The sequence below is a fragment of the Nuphar pumila genome, chromosome 11 (genome assembly GCF_984573655.1).
Source record: "Nuphar pumila chromosome 11, dmNupPumi1.hap1.1, whole genome shotgun sequence".
Classification (NCBI taxonomy): domain Eukaryota; kingdom Viridiplantae; phylum Streptophyta; class Magnoliopsida; order Nymphaeales; family Nymphaeaceae; genus Nuphar; species Nuphar pumila.
In genome coordinates, this window is record NC_143259.1 from 23746825 (window position 1) to 23764799 (window position 17975).

Below are 17975 nucleotides of genomic sequence, written 5' to 3' on the forward strand. Positions count from 1 at the left end.
GGGGTTTGGGCTATAAAAATAAGTTTTAAAACCCTAAAGGGGTTCTTGTCTTGGAAATCACGCCGCCCAGCTCCTCCTTCTCCCCTCTCCTTCCTCCCCATCTATTTCTTCTTCTTCCTCTTCTTGTTCTTCTCTAAAACATCTCCTCTAACGCCAAGTGCTGGCTGTCTCAACCCTTGAGCGTTATTGTCTCCATCATTGCCCTTTCACCCTCTTCTTATCTACTTTCCATTTGCTATATTGTGCTAACTTCATTAACCCTGCTGTCTATTGTTTTTGTTGCAGGGCAGCAGTCGTGAAGGAGAGCATGCCCAATGGTCGTGTTGTCTACAACCCTTGGGTGACCGGCCTCCCCCTCTAGCTAGCTTCTCCTCTGCCTTAATTCGGTGAACCTTCACGGCTTTGCTTCAGCCACTTGCAGTAGAAGCATTATGTATTAACCAACAACATCCAGTAGCATGGGAGGCACCTTCCGGGACTTGAACCACCTCTCTTCTACCATCCCCTTCGTCGGACTGCAGGAGTAGTGCACGGTACGTCTTCGCATCCCATTTCTTGTAGGTAAAACCCACTTGCGTGTGCTCTTGTTTTTTTTTCTTTTCAGAATGGTTTGCGTTTTTCTATTTTTTTTCAGCCATAGCATAGCTATATAGTGCTTAAACCAGCACCATACGTGATTTAGGAATTTTGTTTAAGTTGTTTTTGCGTTCCAAAGGCTTAAACAACCATTTTCCTCTCTAGCGCTTCCACCGGCTAGAGTACTTCTAGCCGGCTGAAGCGCTCCGTTGTAAATCCTAGATTAATTAATTAGCAGTTGTATTCCCTGTATCTATAGCTTAGGATGCGTTTTGCTGTGTTAGAAATGTTGTTTAGACTTTAAATGACTGTTTTAGTTTTTTTTGAAGCATGAACATGGTAGGATCGAGTAAATAGTTTTTGATCGTGTTTTTTCTGCATTAACGGCATCTACATTAGCTGTTTGGTAGCTAATTAGCGAATGTAATTAGGCTGCAACAATATAGTCTAATAGTATATTGGATTAACTTTGTTTTTGATATATTTTAAATGTATTTTGAATTAGGTATTATAGTGTAAATAGCTTTGTTTAGGTATAATTTTCTGTGTTGACAGAATTTTTGTAAGTGCTTCACTATTAAGTAGTGAGTTTAAGTAGGTTATAGTAATATCATTTCATTAGTGTGTTAGTTTTAATTCTGGCGTTAATTCAGGTTGTTTCATGCCACTCGATTTGGGTGTGTTGATACACATAGGGGTTTGGTTAACAACCATGTGATTCTGTTAACTCACTGCTGTAGCAATTAAGTCTAGTTAGTTGAGGAGTATTATGTTAATTACTTGGATGGATTAGGTTAGGATAATTGGATTAAATTGGGTTCACTTCTTAGGAATTTATGTGCTAGCCTTGTTAGGGTTGATTTTTATGATTGACTGAAGTATTGCATTAAAGTAGATTAGTAGACTTATATAATCTGTTTTGTTTAGCAGTATTACTGTAGTAGTTTCATTGTTGAATAGTGAGTTGCTTTTAGCTTAGTTTGATGCTATGCTTGCTAAGTTTTATTTAGTGTTTAGTTAATACTAGGGTTAATGGTACGTTGGAGCAATTAAGGTTTATCTAGTTAGCTTATGTTAAGTAGCGATAGTCTAACATTAATGTGTATATAAACAATGAATTGTTTCAACACTAGATTAGGTCTAATTGCCATTTTGAGTGTGCATATTATAGTCGTTTATGTGATAGCTCTAATTAGAATTTATTTCCGTGCTTAGTCAATGTTAGCGTTGCTTAGTTGATAGAAGTTTTTAATCTATTGTTAAACTGTTTTTTTTTTCAGCATATGTTAGGTGTTATTTATTTAGTCACAATAGGTAATGAATTTAGTTAGCTTAGATTAGGGAATATTAGTGTTTTTAGAAGTTATTTGGTTCAAACCCCTCAAATTGACTAGAACCACTCTAGTCGATTGAGGGCATTTTCCAAAAACCCTAACATAGTTGTGGGATTGCGTTTTCACTGTGTTTTTAAGTCTAGTTAGTTGGTAATTAGTCCTATATAGAGGGTAGTTAGGTTAAAATAGGTTTCCATTACATTCTAGGTTTTTGTCGCAACAAATCTTGACTTCTACATCAAAACCGGCTAGAACCACGTGTCTAGCAAAGTGTGTCGGATTTGTGATCGCATCAGGAATCCAACAGAACCAAAATCAATTCAATCGGACTCCGGTTGAGTAGTCCACAGTTCATCTTCTATAAGTCTATCAAAAATCAAGGTTTTACGTTGTGCGGGGGCATAATTGTCTTTTTCCAGTTTACGTAGTCATTCTAATTTTGATTTTTAGTAGTTTATCATGATTCTAACATTAGTCCAGAGCTGTTTTCAGGGTTAGAATAATTAGTTTAGGGAGCTAGCTCCAGTAAATTCTTGTTTTCCGTATAAATTAGATTCGTGGTTATATTTAGTATTAACATAGACTTAACCATTTTTAAATCATCAAGGTAACTCAACTAACTTTGTTTTTGTGTTTTGCAAGTGATACAAAGTTGCAGTTCTCAACATATTCCGTACAGCTTTGGAGTCATCTCGTCACTTTCTCTTTTTCATAACTTGTTCAATTTACTTCACATTGTATTTTTCTCTGTAATTGAACAAGTTCGATATCAATAAAGTGTAATTGTTCGATTTAATATGAGTGTATCCCATTCCCTGTGGATCGATCCGTACTCACCACGAAAGTGAGAAGTTGGTTTTATTACTTGATTGGCGATTTTTCAAGTATTTCAATGAAAAATATGTTTAAAATAACGATTACAAAAATCCGATCAATTTCCCCCCCTCAATTTTGAATTTCTAATTTGTTTATTTTTATTATTCATTTAGTTATGCATCATCCATTATGTTATTTAGTTGGTTTTATTTTAGGGAAGCATGGAAAAAGGTTTATATCTAGATAAATCTCTCAATTTCCAGATATTATTGGATAAATCTAGAAAAGCCGATATTTGTCTACTAACAAGTTTGTTAATTTTGCAGAAAAGACCAATATTATATTTTGTTTTATTCTCTCTTTTCCTTTTCTTTATTTTATTTTAATTATTGATGTAAATTATAATTGCAATATTGGAATAAGAAATTTTCTTTTCTGCTTAGATTAGGGTTGCATTTGCATATAGCTTATTTTAATATTAATTATGATTCATATGCATATTTCAAATTCACAATGGTCAACATGAATGGCACGTGCACCCGCTTCTAGGGAGTTGATAAACTCAGTGAGTTCATATTTGTGGCCATAGTCAGAATACGAATGAAACTCAGGTTTATTATCTTCTTTTAAGTTACAAACGACCTACACTCTTAGGCTATCTTAAAAAACCATTGTATATTTTCATAAGCTTTTCCAAGTATTTTCTCTTTTAGAATCAAATGAGATATATTCAATACATATTCGTGGCCATAGTCAGGATATGTGACAAATTTATCTTATCTAAATTCTATAAGACACATAAAATCCCTTTATTTTATATGAATTCAATTTCTGAGAAGAAAGAGGATTTCCAAAGATTTTCAAATTTCCTTCCTTCAAGTATGAGCTTTTAAAACCACATTCCATTCATCATATAGGTTAGTCAGCATCATCTTCTGAGTTCTTTTCCTCAAAATCAATTTTCTCAAAATCTCTAGTTTTCAAGAATTTTTTAAATATTTTCTAAGTTCAATTCATGATTTTCCCAAGTTTTCTTTTTCTTTAAAAAAAGTGTTTTTCAAGTCTGGCTCACGATTTTCAAAACTTTTCCTTTTCCATATATTTTCAAATATTCAAAGCATACATTATGTTTTCAATCTGCATCTTCCAAAGTTCATAGCACATGCCTGCTTCTTTGTGCATTTAGGAACAAAATAACGATTTAGACAGTTGAGTAACACAAAATACAAGATTGATCCTTTGTTTGATTACCTCTGGTTATGGCGTTAAGAATGGTTGAACCTCGTACCAACATGCGAGTCCCATTCTATAAATTTTTTTTACATTTTAAAATGGAGGCGAGTTATTTTCAAAACTTTTTCAAATGTCAGTTTGACTTGCAAAAGTAAAATTTTGCATGATAACATTTTGTTAGCTTTTCAATGTCGTAAATTGTTCATAAAAATTCATCCATATGAGGGTGTTATGAATGTTTTGGTGAAAACCTATACTTTTTTGTTCCAACTATCACAAAACAATTCTCAATTCATTGTAAACACCCCAAATTTTCACCCTCATCCAGTGTTTACATTTCATATATCATTGCATGCATTTGACATGTCATTTTATTGCATTGCATGTCATTGCATTTCATTATCAAGATCCAAGACTCTTGTTTTCAAAATATTAATCCAGATTCAAGTTTTTAAAACTCTTCTTTCGAAATCAATTTCAAAACCTGAGTTTTAAATCGATATTCTTGCCATTTGCCAAACCCCAGGATCTTATATTTCGAAATGTTTTCCTCAGAAAACAATTTGGATTCATTTTAAACTCAATTTCAATTTATTTCAATTCTCAGATGAGGCCCATTTAGGTGGTGTCATTTCTGGATCCCTTTATTTATCAAAAAACTCAAAAAATTTTAGAGTCCTAGTCGGATCAGGACTCTGTTTTTTAATCTTTTTGAACCTTTTCAAAACTCTATTCTGATTTTAAACCAGATGTAGTCATATCCCTTGCCCATTCTCATCATTTTTGTCCAAAATTTCAGAATCCCAGTCCAATCAGGATTCTTTTTCTAGAATCCTAGTTGGATTAGGACTCTTTTTCCAGAGTCCTAGTCGGATCAGAACTCTATTTTCTACTACCCTTTTACCTATTTTTGAGAAAGCTTATCAAAATCCTTTGTTTTTGGCCAAAATTCTAGAGTCCCAGTCGAATTAGGACTCTTTCGCAGAGTCCTAATTGAATCAGGAATCTATCTCGATTTCATCTTTTATTCCTGTTCTTCACTTGTTTTCAAAACCTTCTTATATGATTTTTAAAATCTTCTGTTTTAGCCAAAACTCTAGAGTTTTAGTCGGATTAGGACTCTTCCTTAGAGTTGCAGTCAAATCAGCACTCTATCCTTCATCGTTATTTTTACATGTTTTTAATCAAATCTTTCAAAATCTTTCAAAATGAGCCAAAAACTTAGAGTTTTAGTCGAACCAGAACTCTATTCAAAGAGTCCTAGCTAGATTAGGACTCTGACCCTGATTTCAATTTTAAGAGAATCTTTCAAAACCTCCTTCTATTTATCTCTTCAGAAATCAAAATTGTTATATCTTTATCATGGAATTTCAAAGTTCTGAGATTTTATCCCAGAGTCCTGTTCGAATTAGGACTCTATCCCAGAGTCCAGATCGAATCATGACTCTATCCAAAGTTCGTTTTCTCACTTCATTTTCACTGGTTTTCAAAAGCTCTGTTTAAATCTCACCATTTACCTCTTAGAAAACCAAAATTTTTCAGAGTTCTAGTCGAATTAGGACTCCTCTTCAGAGTCCTAATCAGATCAGGACTCTGAACCGAACTTCAATTCTATCTTGTTTTCACTTGTTTTCTAAAACCCACTCATTCATTTTTCTCAGAAAATCCAAAATTCTGAGAGTCCTAGTTCAATTAGGACTCTGTCCCAAGAGTCCCAGTTGGATCAAAACTCAGTTTTGATTTCAATACTTGTCATTATTTTTACTATTTTCATAAGTTCTTTCAGCTATTTTTCAGAAAATACCAAAAAAATTTAGAGTTTTAGTCTGATCAGAACTCTATCCCAGAGTCCTAATCCAGTGAGGAGTTCGTTCTAAAGTCTATTGAGTTAGGATTTTAACCCTGACTGTATTTTCTGACTTATTTCACCAGTTCTGATAAAGCTTTCAAAAAAACTCCTTCATTTGGCTTTAAAAATTCTAAAATCTCAGAGTCCTAAGTGGTTCAGGACTCTGTCCCAGAGTTCCAGTTCGCTTAGAACTCTATTTTAAAAACTTCGAATTTCAACTGTTGATTTTAACCCCTTTTCAAAATCATTTTCAGTCTTTGTTTCAAGTTTTTCAAAACTTTGATATGGGGCCCACTCAGTTGGCGCCATATTTGGAGGAGTTCTGACCCAGTTAGAACTCTGTGTCATTTCAAAACTTTCAAAATCTAATTTTACTTTTGAATCTCTTTTGAAAAACCTTTCATTTTCAAGTTTTAAAAATGGTTTCTGAAAAATCAAACAGGGCCCACTCGGGGTGGCACCACATTTGATAAAGTCAGAGTTAGACTAGGGTTAGTCATAGTCCTAGTTAGTTTAGAGGTTTAGAGGAGTCAAAACCAATTTTGAAAATCCATTTTTATTTAGATTTTTAACTAGTAGTTTTTAAAGGTTTTAAGTTAAAGCTTTAAAAACAAATGTGGGCCCACACTAGGTGGCGCCACATTTGGAAGTCCTTTAGGTTAAGTAGGAGTCTAGATTAGATGTTAATCAAGTTAATTAGGGCCAGGGCTAGCTTAGACCTTTTCTAAAAAATCGCCCCTCCCCTTTTGAAATCCAACTTTTGTGGACTCTTTGACAAAAACCTAAAAAATTTCCTATTTAAAGAGACCCATAAGGGGGGTCGACCCCTATGCTTCCCTTTTGGATTTCTTGGAGCTTCTCTCTCCTCTATCCAGCACTTCATCTTCTCCATTGCAGCTGCAGCCCCTAAGTGAGTTCCTTAATGGTTTTTCATAGTTTTATTAGTTTTTTTTGTGCTTTTCAATGGGTTTTACCATTGTCGCCCCTCTTTTATGGTGTTTAACCATGGATTTCAATCAAGAACACCATGATTAATCCAAGAAGATGATCCAACTCGGTTTTACTGTGTTTTCAAGGATTCTAATCCGTTAGAATCACTTAGAAACATGTTTTTTATATTCTTAACCAACGAAAACATGCGATTTACCCGTTAAATGGGTTAAATCTATGATTTCAAGGATAAAATTAATTCCAGCCATGTATTCCCTGTTTTTTTTTTTAGCATATTAATGTTTATTTCATATGTTTCAATATTAAAATAGATTTCGTTTTGCTTTTTAGGTATTTTTTTATTGTTTTTCATTATTAAATCATGCTTTCTTTAGTGTTTTCTTAGATTTTCATGTGTTTTGATTCTGGATATGTAAAAAGCATGTTATTTCACATTTAAATCTTTGTTAGAAATTGCTGATTTTATTATATGTGATCCATGAATATGTTATTGAGACTCTGTAAAAAAATCAGATGTTTTGGGATTCGGGAACCTTGTTAGAAAAATAAAAGATCAAATCGTGATTTCTAGGTATTAAAATCACTATTGAAGTTCATTGGTAAATTGCAAGTGCATTATTTCTGTCATCCGAGATCCGATTTTGTGATCCATGAAGTGCAGTAGATTCATGTTAATGCCTATTATTTACTATGATTTTCTTGTATTTTTATATCACTGTTCACTGATTTTCCTCTGTCAGAAAGTCGGATCCATGTTTTAAAACTCGTTATGATTTACTAAAACCCTAATTCAATTTGTGTTGATCATAGATCCTTAACCGTAGATCCGATTTATGATCTATAAAAAAAAAGTTCATTATTTATCTGTCTATTATTCACTGCTGAAATCTCAAATTTTTTTGATGAGATCTGCTATTTTTCTCTATATTTGTAACCGGAAGTGTCTGTTTTGATCAATTTTATATTTGTTAAATCTAAGTCCAGATTGTTGAAACAATATCTCCCTAACGAAAGATGATTTTTCTGATCTGTAAAAGAGAGATTCTTTTTTTTTTTGTGTACTTTGGCTCTGTAAAATTTCAGGAATTTTCATGGTGGATTGGCCCCTGATTTGGGTCTGACACTGAAATTGGTACGTGCCTGCGGGTAAAAATAGCATATTTTAAAATTTTAATGCAATTTTTGAACTGGAATAATGTCAAAAATATATTTTTCTGATTCCAATCTAATTTTAGGGTGACAATAAGTGTAGATACCAATTTTTATGAACTTTGAATCTCATTTGATGCTTGAATGGATTAAATTGCAAAGCAGGGTACCCGCAAGATCCCGAAACACTGCCAAAATTACGATTTTCATGATATTTCTGGATTTTTGTGCATGAGTCCATATTTTTAGGGTTTGTTCATGTTTAGAATCATATTAGGATGCTTCATGGTCGATTTTATGTTTATTTGATTTCATTTAAACCCTAAATCGCATTTTTTCACCAAAATATTTTCTAAAAACCCTGATTTCAAGGCCATAGTCTTGCTATCGGGGGCATTTTGGTCATTTGACATCATTTTCGAAATTCATAACTTGTATTTTCTTATTTTCAATCATACCACATCACCTTATGTTTGATTTATTTTCATTTGAATTCTAAAACCCCATTTTTATAAAATATCTTTCTGAAAAACCCTGGATTCAAGGCCATAGTCTTGCTATCAGGGGTATTTTGGTTATTTTGACCCCAATTTCAAATTTTCAAATCTCATTTTCATATTTCTTCAATTTTATTTCCTATTTCATTATGTTTATCTCAGGAAATCATGGAAAAAGGCCTATATCTAGCAAATTCCAGTAATTTTCAGATATTACTGGATAAATCTAGAAAAGCCAATATATTTTCACTAACAAGTTTTCTAGTTGTGCAGGGATATTGAAGACTTTACTTTCCTTTAATTTTCTTTATTTAAATTCAATTAGTGATGTAAATTAAATGTAAACTTTGGAATACAAATTTCAATTTCTGCTTAGATTAGGATTTGCATTGCATATAATTTGAACTTTGATATATAATTGTTATGCTTGTCACTCATGTGCATATTTTTACAAATTCACCATGGTCTACACAAATGGCACGCACACAAGCTCTTAGGGAGTTGACAAACTCGATGGAATTCGTATTTATGGCCATAGTCAGAATACGAAAGAGACCCAAATTTGTGATCTTCGTATTAGCCACATTCAGACTACACTCTTAGGCTAACTTGAAAATGCATTGCATTTTTCAAAACTCAAAAAGATTTTCTCAATTCCTTAAAGAAATGTCTTTCAAATCCATATTCATTCATTCAATTTGCATCATTTTCTTAATTCAGATTCCAATTTCAATTCAGAGAAATCGATTTTCTTAAAATTTTCTAAGTCTTACTCAAAAATCGATTTTCTCAAAACTCTGAGATTTCAAATGATATTCCAAGTATTCCTCAACTTTAAATCACGATTTTCCAAGTCATAATATCTTCAATTTCAAAGTTTGAATTCAGAGAAATCAAGTTTTTTCAAAGTTATTTGAAATTCCTTAGAAATCGATTTTCACAAAAGACTTGGATTCTTCAGAAATTGATTTTCATTTTCCTCAGAAATGTTCTCTCAACAAGGCTCACAACTTTCAAAGAGTCATATTTTCCAAGTATTTTAAATATTCAAAGCAAACATCATGTTTACAATTTGCATTTTCAGAAAATTCATAGCACATGCTTGATTCTTTGTGCATTTAGGAAATAGAACACGATTTAGACAAGTTGAGCAAAGCTAGACACACTTGTGATCCTTGGTTCAATTACATTTGGTAAAGGCGCCAGAAACGGTTGAACTTCATACTGATAGACGAGTCCCATTCTTCGGAATTATCCCGCATTTTAAAACGGAGGTGAGTTATTTTCAAAATCTTTTTCAAAGGTCAGTTTGACTTGTAAAAGTAAATTTTTGCAACGATAACAGGTTTGGCGACCGTGATAGGACCTGTCTTCGCTTGATCAATTGTGTGTTTGCCTTAGTTCAAATTATCAAAATCGTGTTCCATGGAATGTCAGCTTTTACTTTCTGTTATCATGTGAACCTAGGAGCCTAGACTTGAACCCAGCTGACATGGATTGCATGTAGACTAGGTATGGTTTGGTAGGACCATATTGAGGAGAATTATTCATGCTTGCATAAACCTAGGTCTAATACAACACTCCTCAATCTAGGATTTGTATGAAAACAATGTTTGCTTCTTAAAAAAAAATTCAAAATCTCTATCTCTTTAGGTTTTAGAGCCTTCTGATTTGCTTGCATGTACTCATGTTTTCAAAAACCACCCCACCTACTTTTACCCGGTCTTTACGTTGCTGGGCTTTCTTCAAGAACCATAGTTTGGGACAAAGCCTCACAACTGGGCCACCTATTTGGGTTAAAAGCCCCTGCCACGTACCAAGGGCCATAGTCCAACGTATATCGGCAGATGCTCAAGAATGTTGAAAAACATGAACCTAGAACCGAAGAAAATTGATTTTATGCCACGTACATCAGGCCTTGGCTCGAGTATATAGACATAGCATGATTAGACACAGATGATCTGAACCTTAGAGTTAGGATTAAGGTCCTACAACTGTTTCAAAACTTGTGCATCTAGAGTCAGTTTTTAGGGAATGCTGTATGTGCATACTTGTTGGTACAAGATGTGATTAAATGTTAGTTTCTTTTATTTTCTTACATTTTCCACAAGTTTTCTAAAATACTGGACAATTTTCAAAACCCCCCATTTTTCCATATGTTTCCATATACTGTCTAAAATTCCTGTTTTATTCAAACCCTGGATGATTTTAAAAAAAATCCTCTATTTTCTTTAAAACTCCAGGTGATTTCTATCCTGTCTTTTCTCTGGATCTCGAATTTCCAACCTATTTTTTTATCCTACCTACATTTTTCTTCAAAAATCATGTGTTTTTCCTCAAAGTCTTATCGTCACTTCTTCTGTATTTTCCAGTCCGCCCCGATGGCATCCAGTCAGCTCGATTTTGTCTTTCGAGAGGGTCACATCTCCTACGAGGTGTGACAAGGTATTCCTGAACATCGAACTCTCAACACCGGATTCTTTATTCCCCGATGGTATTATTTATGGCTCAAGAACTTCTCTCATATGTTTCTGTACCATTTGAGCAATTGTGGATTGGAACTGACATCTGTAGTGGGAAAACAGACAATCAACGACAATTTAATTCATGCACTAGCAGAGCGGTGGAATCCATGCACTTATACTTTCTGGTTCCCATGGGGAGAAATGACTTTGTTGATGGACGAATTTTCAGAAATTATGGGATTGCTTGAGCAAGCTGGACATCTAGGAGATCCATTAGAGAAACAATTCCTAATCAATGTCAAGGGTCTGGACCCCCAAGATGCTTTAGCCCACATGACAGGACGTAAGTCTTGGCCATTGATCGAGGAGAATGAAAGTGAATATGTGAACCTGCTCGAAATCTACAAGCAGTATGGGGCATTTGTGGAAGTCAGTTCTTTATCTTGAACAACTCGGGAGAGAATCCAGCATGCGATGGTCCTTTGCACTATGGGATTGACTCTTTTTTCAGATGGACAAAACTATATGAATATCAGGATAGTTCAGCTCTTGCGAAGGTGGGAAAGTCGACAGACCAGCTGCCTCTCCATAGCCATGGCCGCACTCGCTTTCCTGTATCGAGGGTTGATCTGTTTTGCACTCGGAGAATCGATCCTTGTCGAGGGGTGCACCTATGCCCTGCTATGAACACCCCAAATTTTTCAAAAATCTTTTAAATATTCCCTTCTTGCCCCTAAATTCATTTTTTGAGCAAATGTGTCATTTTTAAATATTCAGTTCATTTATCAAGTTTTACTGAAATCAAATTCATTTTATATGTTTAAATTGATTTCGGATCTGGATCCATTGTCCAGATCCAAATCTAAATCTCCTTGTTCAAATTTTAAATTTAAATTATAGAAAATACCAAAAATAGTCTTTAAATAGCTCAGACAGTACATTCGACATCCGTTTGGATCCATCACATGTATTTCTCAATTCGAGCTTCAAAAACTCAAACATTTTCTCAAAACTCGGGTCCGAACCCATTTTCTGAAGAAATTTCCTCAAAATAGCCTTGAAAACCTTCTTTTTGTAAATATTTCTCAAAAATACAAAAAAATTAGTTTAAATTCTTGTTTTGCCGTACATTTTAGGATTTTGTATTTCCCAAAATACAAAAAAATAAAAATACTCGGAAAAGAACAAAAAAAAATAAAAAATAAATGAAGAAAATTGCAAAATAGTTTTTAGAAACCCGTTTTAGAGAAAACTTTTCAAAGAGGCCTTTTTTTGGAAAATCTGATTCTCGATGTTTAAAAAAATCGAGTTAGGGTTTTGAAAACCCTAACTCTCGCTTCTCTCTCCCTCAGCCCCCATCAGCCGCCTCTCTCTCGACCTCTCACCCTTGAACCTCCATGGCCGATGGCCCCTCTCCATAGCCTTCTGGAGGCACCCATGTGCCTCCAACCACTTCTCGAGGCCTCCAGCCACCCATCGCCAACAAACTTCTTTTCCAGCCTCTCATCCCCCAACCGAAACCCTCTCATCCTCCTTAAAAGGGCATGCAGGACGCCCCATTCCGGACCGCTTCTTCACCCCAGCATCTTCTTCACCCGTTATCACCCCTCCACCTTCTTCTCCTTCACGGACCGCGCCTCGCTCCCGTACCCCTCTTCTATGTATATGGCCCCTTCTTCTCCGCTAGTTCTGAGAGGAATTTCACATCGGAACCCATCCTCCTTCACGATCTCAATAGAGGAAGGTAAGGAACTCTCCCTTTTTATGAGCTGATCGTAAATTTCTTTGGTTTCTTTTTAGAGCTTCATAGTTTGAATTCTTCCATTCTTTCTTTTTATTGCCTGTTCATCTACAAATTTCCTCATCTACATTCTGATTTCTCATGCTTAGCTCTGTTTTGAATTCACTGTGGATTCTTCATTTTTGTTCAATACATTTTTTTTCCTACCTGTGGTGACCGGCGATACCTCGCAATGGCATCGCCGATTCACTTAGATTTTTAAATAATAATTTTCGTCTAAGTTTACCTCATTTAATTTTGCTTTTTTTTTTGGTTTTGTTTTTGTTTCCTTCTTTTTCAGTTTCAATTTCCCTTATGATTACATGTTTCATCTTCGTGATTTCCGATTTCTTTACTTTCTTTCTTTGTTTAATTTTCATTATTCAAATTTCTCTGTCGAAGCATCCTTATAATGCTGGTTCACTTACAGTAGAACCGACTTATACAATGCAAGATTAATGGAATATTTGCATTCCCATATTTGATTTTTCCTTTTCTTTGATTTTTTTATCCCTTTGGTTGTGGTTTTATCTGTTTTCATCATCTTTTGATTTTTGCTTCCGGTTGGTATTATCAATCCTTTACGTCCCTCTCCCCTTTATGATTTATCTTTAATTTTTTTTTTTAGTGTTTCAATGAACACCCAACTGTTTTTCATATCCATATATCCTACATTCTTCTCGGAGACTTGTTTGTGGTGCTCACAAATTACCCACAGCTCGTCAGCATGAGGTTGGCTTAGAAAAGTCAACTACTGTTGTAAAGGAAGAAGGGAACTATGTGACCCAGTAGGGACCTCTCTGAATTCATATTCGATGATTTCTGAAGGAGAAGTGTCTAAACCTTATCTGGATTTCTCCTTTAGCCTCCAGAATCATTGCAAAACTTTACTTGTGGTTAAGAATAACAATTATTGATGCTCTTGTTTCTTGCATCTGAAGAAAAACAATATCGCTATTATGGAAATCCTCATGTCTTCTTAATGTATCTCGTTTGAGACCCAAAAGGTGGGTGAAATCCATACCAGGAAATCAATTCTGCTATATTGTGGCGTTAACTATAATAAAGACTGTCTAAGTACAAACGCATGAGCTTTTCCTTCACTCTACCAGGTAAGATTTTGTATTTGATTCCCCTTTTGAATGTCAGCAACATGTTCTCTCAGTGCTTATGCTCTCTGAAATCCTTTGCTCAAAGGTTACAGTAAAATATGAGTTGCTCTATTCAAAGTTTAGATATATGCTTGGTATTAGTTTGCTGAGTAAACTCTTCTGTCTCTATGATTTATAGCTGTATGATTCAAGTACTCGTCATATTTATCATCTGGGGTGCTTTCATTGGTATGTATCTTGACCATATCAAGTGTTTCGTCCTCTTGCATCTTTTGAACTTTCCTGATTTCCCATTTCCCACCATTTGTGGATTTAATGTTTGGTTGTGTTTACAGTTCAATCATGAGCAGCCTTTTTCCGCCCACTCGGCTTTTCCAGGAAGGACACACCCTGACCTCTGCAAAGGTCACACACACGTGTATACTGGAGAAAGTAAAGCAATGATCACTTAGTTTGCCCTACTTCAAAATTCTCTCACAGCTGTGTTATAATTTTTTTTTTTGGAAAAAGGGGGGGGGGTTGGTTGAAATATTGCTAACAGCTTTGCTACTGTTCTCAGTTGAGTATCTAGATAGCTATCATGCTGACTATGAATCTTGGATCATGTCACTATGTATTTTGCAAATGGAATTTTGGGTTTTCGGTGCCTGGAGAAGCCTCTCACAAAGCCTTATTCCATCTTTATGCTGCTTTATGCTTGATGGTGACAATGCAGGTATTGTAGTATGACTGTTCTCCTCTACCTATATTTGTTGTAGAAAAAGAGTGAGATTCGTTTGGTTTTGGCCTGAAGCTCTAAATAATAAGAAATCACCTGTCTGCTGCAATTAGCAGTAGTGTTACATTCCTTGTGTACCGCCTGTAATGTGTCTACTCTGTAGCATTTTATCATAAGCCTGACAAACACTTGCGGCATCTGGCCAGATTTATACTCACTGAATAACCACTTTCACTGGTATTTCTGCCCCAGCACATTGCGTTTATGCGTTCCTTCTCTTCAACACTGATGCATGCCCTGCATAGCAATTTTTTTTCCTCTTCTTCTAAAAAGGATGATCTAGATCTCACAGAATGACTGAACTTAGATGTGAAGCTGATCTTCCTATTTCAAAATTATGATAAAAGGAAGGTGATCATCTATGACCTCTTGAAGGCCACCAGCGATCTTGATCAAATCAACATCATTGGACATGAAAGGTTTTGTCTGGGCTTTCATCATTTGGCAGCGAGCACCCGAAGAGCTTGACATTTCTTCACCACTTCCCAGCTAGAACAAACAGTGCAATCTAATATTCACAGGATGGAGGTGGCATTACCAGCCATCTGATCATCGGTCACCACTTCCCAGCCAGGTCTTTGCTGCCTCCTTCCACCTACATTACTGCTGCTGATAAGGCTGGAGCAACACATGTGGACACAGCTTGTGATCCAGAACTAGTGCAGTTTGCACAGAGCCTTACTTCTCTTCCAGACTGGGCAAAAGGATATTTTCAAAAGAAAGTGCCTCATTAGCCGACCTAAGCAAATCTCACCAATCGGCTCCAAAAAGTTGCTGCAAAGTCACTTTCAAGGGTTAAGTTGGCAATCAAGTTGTTATGATTGGGGGGGGGGCAACCCACATATCTGTTTCAGGTATTGTTTTAAACTCATTCTCTGAATAATGTCTCTGTTAATACCCGCATATCAAGGTAAATCATGGCATTAGTGTGTTAAATAAATATACTTGTTATGTCAAGACATTCCATAGCATATCGATGGATGTTACACATTATGCCCATCTCACATTCATATCTTTTTTATTTTTTTCCTTGGTATCACCTGCTGTGCAACATATGTCACCATATCCACTCTCAATCCCTGTGCATTACAAATAGCACCTGTATATTCACAAAATGCACATTCCACCTGCTATGTCTACAATGGCCTTTGCATAATGTAAATACCAAATAGCATGTCTCCTGTACATTTGAATATCATGATTAGCATCTCACTTATTACAGTAGCTTCACTCTATTTTGACATGTTCATATGATTTAGCTTATCACAGTATAACATATGCTTCATATTCTTTTATGTTTTATATTTTACTTATGTTTACTTGGAATTTTGCAGAAATCAGGTAGAGATATCATTAGTTTAGAATTCAAAATTATAATAGGTAGATATCAACGAAAAACTTTACATTTCCCAGCTTTTAGATAGAATGAATGAGCATTTAAATATCATAAATTATCTGTTTTCATATTTTTTTCTTTTATTTCTCAAAATCTCACATTGGTGAAACACGAATGGCACGTGCACCATTTCGTAAGAGATAAATTAATACTAAGTTGATGATTTATATCAACGGCCATAGTCGGGATGTAAACAAGACTTAGTATTTTTATCTTTTATAAAATAACATTGGATCCACACTGGATCTTCTTCAAAAATCATCATATTTTCAAATATTTCCTTCTTTTATTAGAGTTTAACTTAGAATCGGCTTAAAATATATACCAATGGCCATAGTCAGGGTATATTGAGAGTTAATTTCATTTTAAATTCTATAAAAGCACAAAAATGTGTTTCATTCTTCACCTGAATTTAAATATAGACTATTATATAATACATTCAATGACCATAGTCAAGGATGTATTATATCTTCAATCTTATTTTAATTCATTTAAAGAATGGAATAGCTTTTCAAAATCCAATTTCAAAATTATTTAAATTCATTCATCATTTAGGATAGAACTGCATCATGTTTTCAAAATTCCTTTTTCAAAACTCCAAGTAATGTAAATATTTTTCTCAAATCTATCTTCAATCCTTATCAAATCCAAGTCATCCTTTCAATTTTCAAAATTCTATTTCATTTTTAAAATCTCAAAGTTCAATCTAACTCTGAGATTTCAAATTCATTTTATATTCAAATTTCAAAACGGATTTCAAAGTTCAATTTGACCTTGAAATTCCAAATTCAATTTATATTCAAAACACCAATCAAATTCAAAGTTCAATTTAACTTTGAGATTCTTTTTATCTTCTAAATTCAAGCTCCAAATTCAAGTCGAGTTTGACTTTAAAATTCATTTGTATATTCAAATTCTGAATTTCATTTCCCAAGTTCAATTCAAACTTGGAAGTTCTTAATTCATCTTTTGAATTTAACAACTCCAAATCCATTTTAGGATCCAGGATTCAACATTCATATCGGATCTCAGACTTCAGATCCAATTCTCCTTTAGGATCCAGAATCCAATTCTATTTTAGATCTCAGACTTCAGATCCAAATCCATCTTAGGATCCAGAGTCCAACTCTACATTGGATCTCAGACTTCAAATCCAAATCCATCTTAGGATCCAGAATCCAACTCTACATTGGATCTCAGACTTCATATTCAAATCCATCTTAGGATCCAGAACCCAATTCTACTTCGGATCTTAGATTTCAGATCAAAATCCATTTTAGGATCCACAATTCAATTCTACTTTGGATCTTAGATCTCAGATCTAAATCCATCTTAAGATCCAAACTTCGGATTTGAATTTCAGATTTCAAAATCAAATTTTATTCTCAAATCCAACTTTCAAATCCAATTTCAGTTCATTTCCAGGTCCCTTTTACAAATCATGTCTAGATTTCTTAAATTCATTTCTATACCGTTTGGATTTCTCAGATCCATTCTAAATTTCCAATTTCAAAAACCTAAATTCAATTCTGTCTCAAGTATTCATTTCCTTTCCTAAATTCAAGTTCAAATTCAAAGTCCATTTCTGACTCTGAAACTTTATTTCAAATCTTTAAATCATTCTTTCTCAAAGTCAAGATTTGTTTTTCCAACTCTGATTTACTTCAAAACTTAGAACTTCTCTGATCTATTTCAAGTTCTAAGTTAGATTCAAATCATTTCTTCATTCCTTTACCAAGTTCATCTCAAAATACTTGGAAATTTCTAAATCAATTTTCAAAAGAGCATACATCCTTGCATTACACAAGTATGATTCTTTGTGCATTTAGATCTTTAGGATAAATTCTTAGATTATATTTAGGCAAAGCAAAAGGCATAGATTCGATCCTTGGTTCGATTACCCCTGGTAAAGGCGCCAGGAACGATCGAACCTCGTACCAACGAGCGAATCCCGTCTCTCCATTTTTCCGTAATATTTTAAAAAACGGAGGCGAGTAATTTTCTAAATATTTTCAAATAAAGGTCAAGTGAAAACCCGT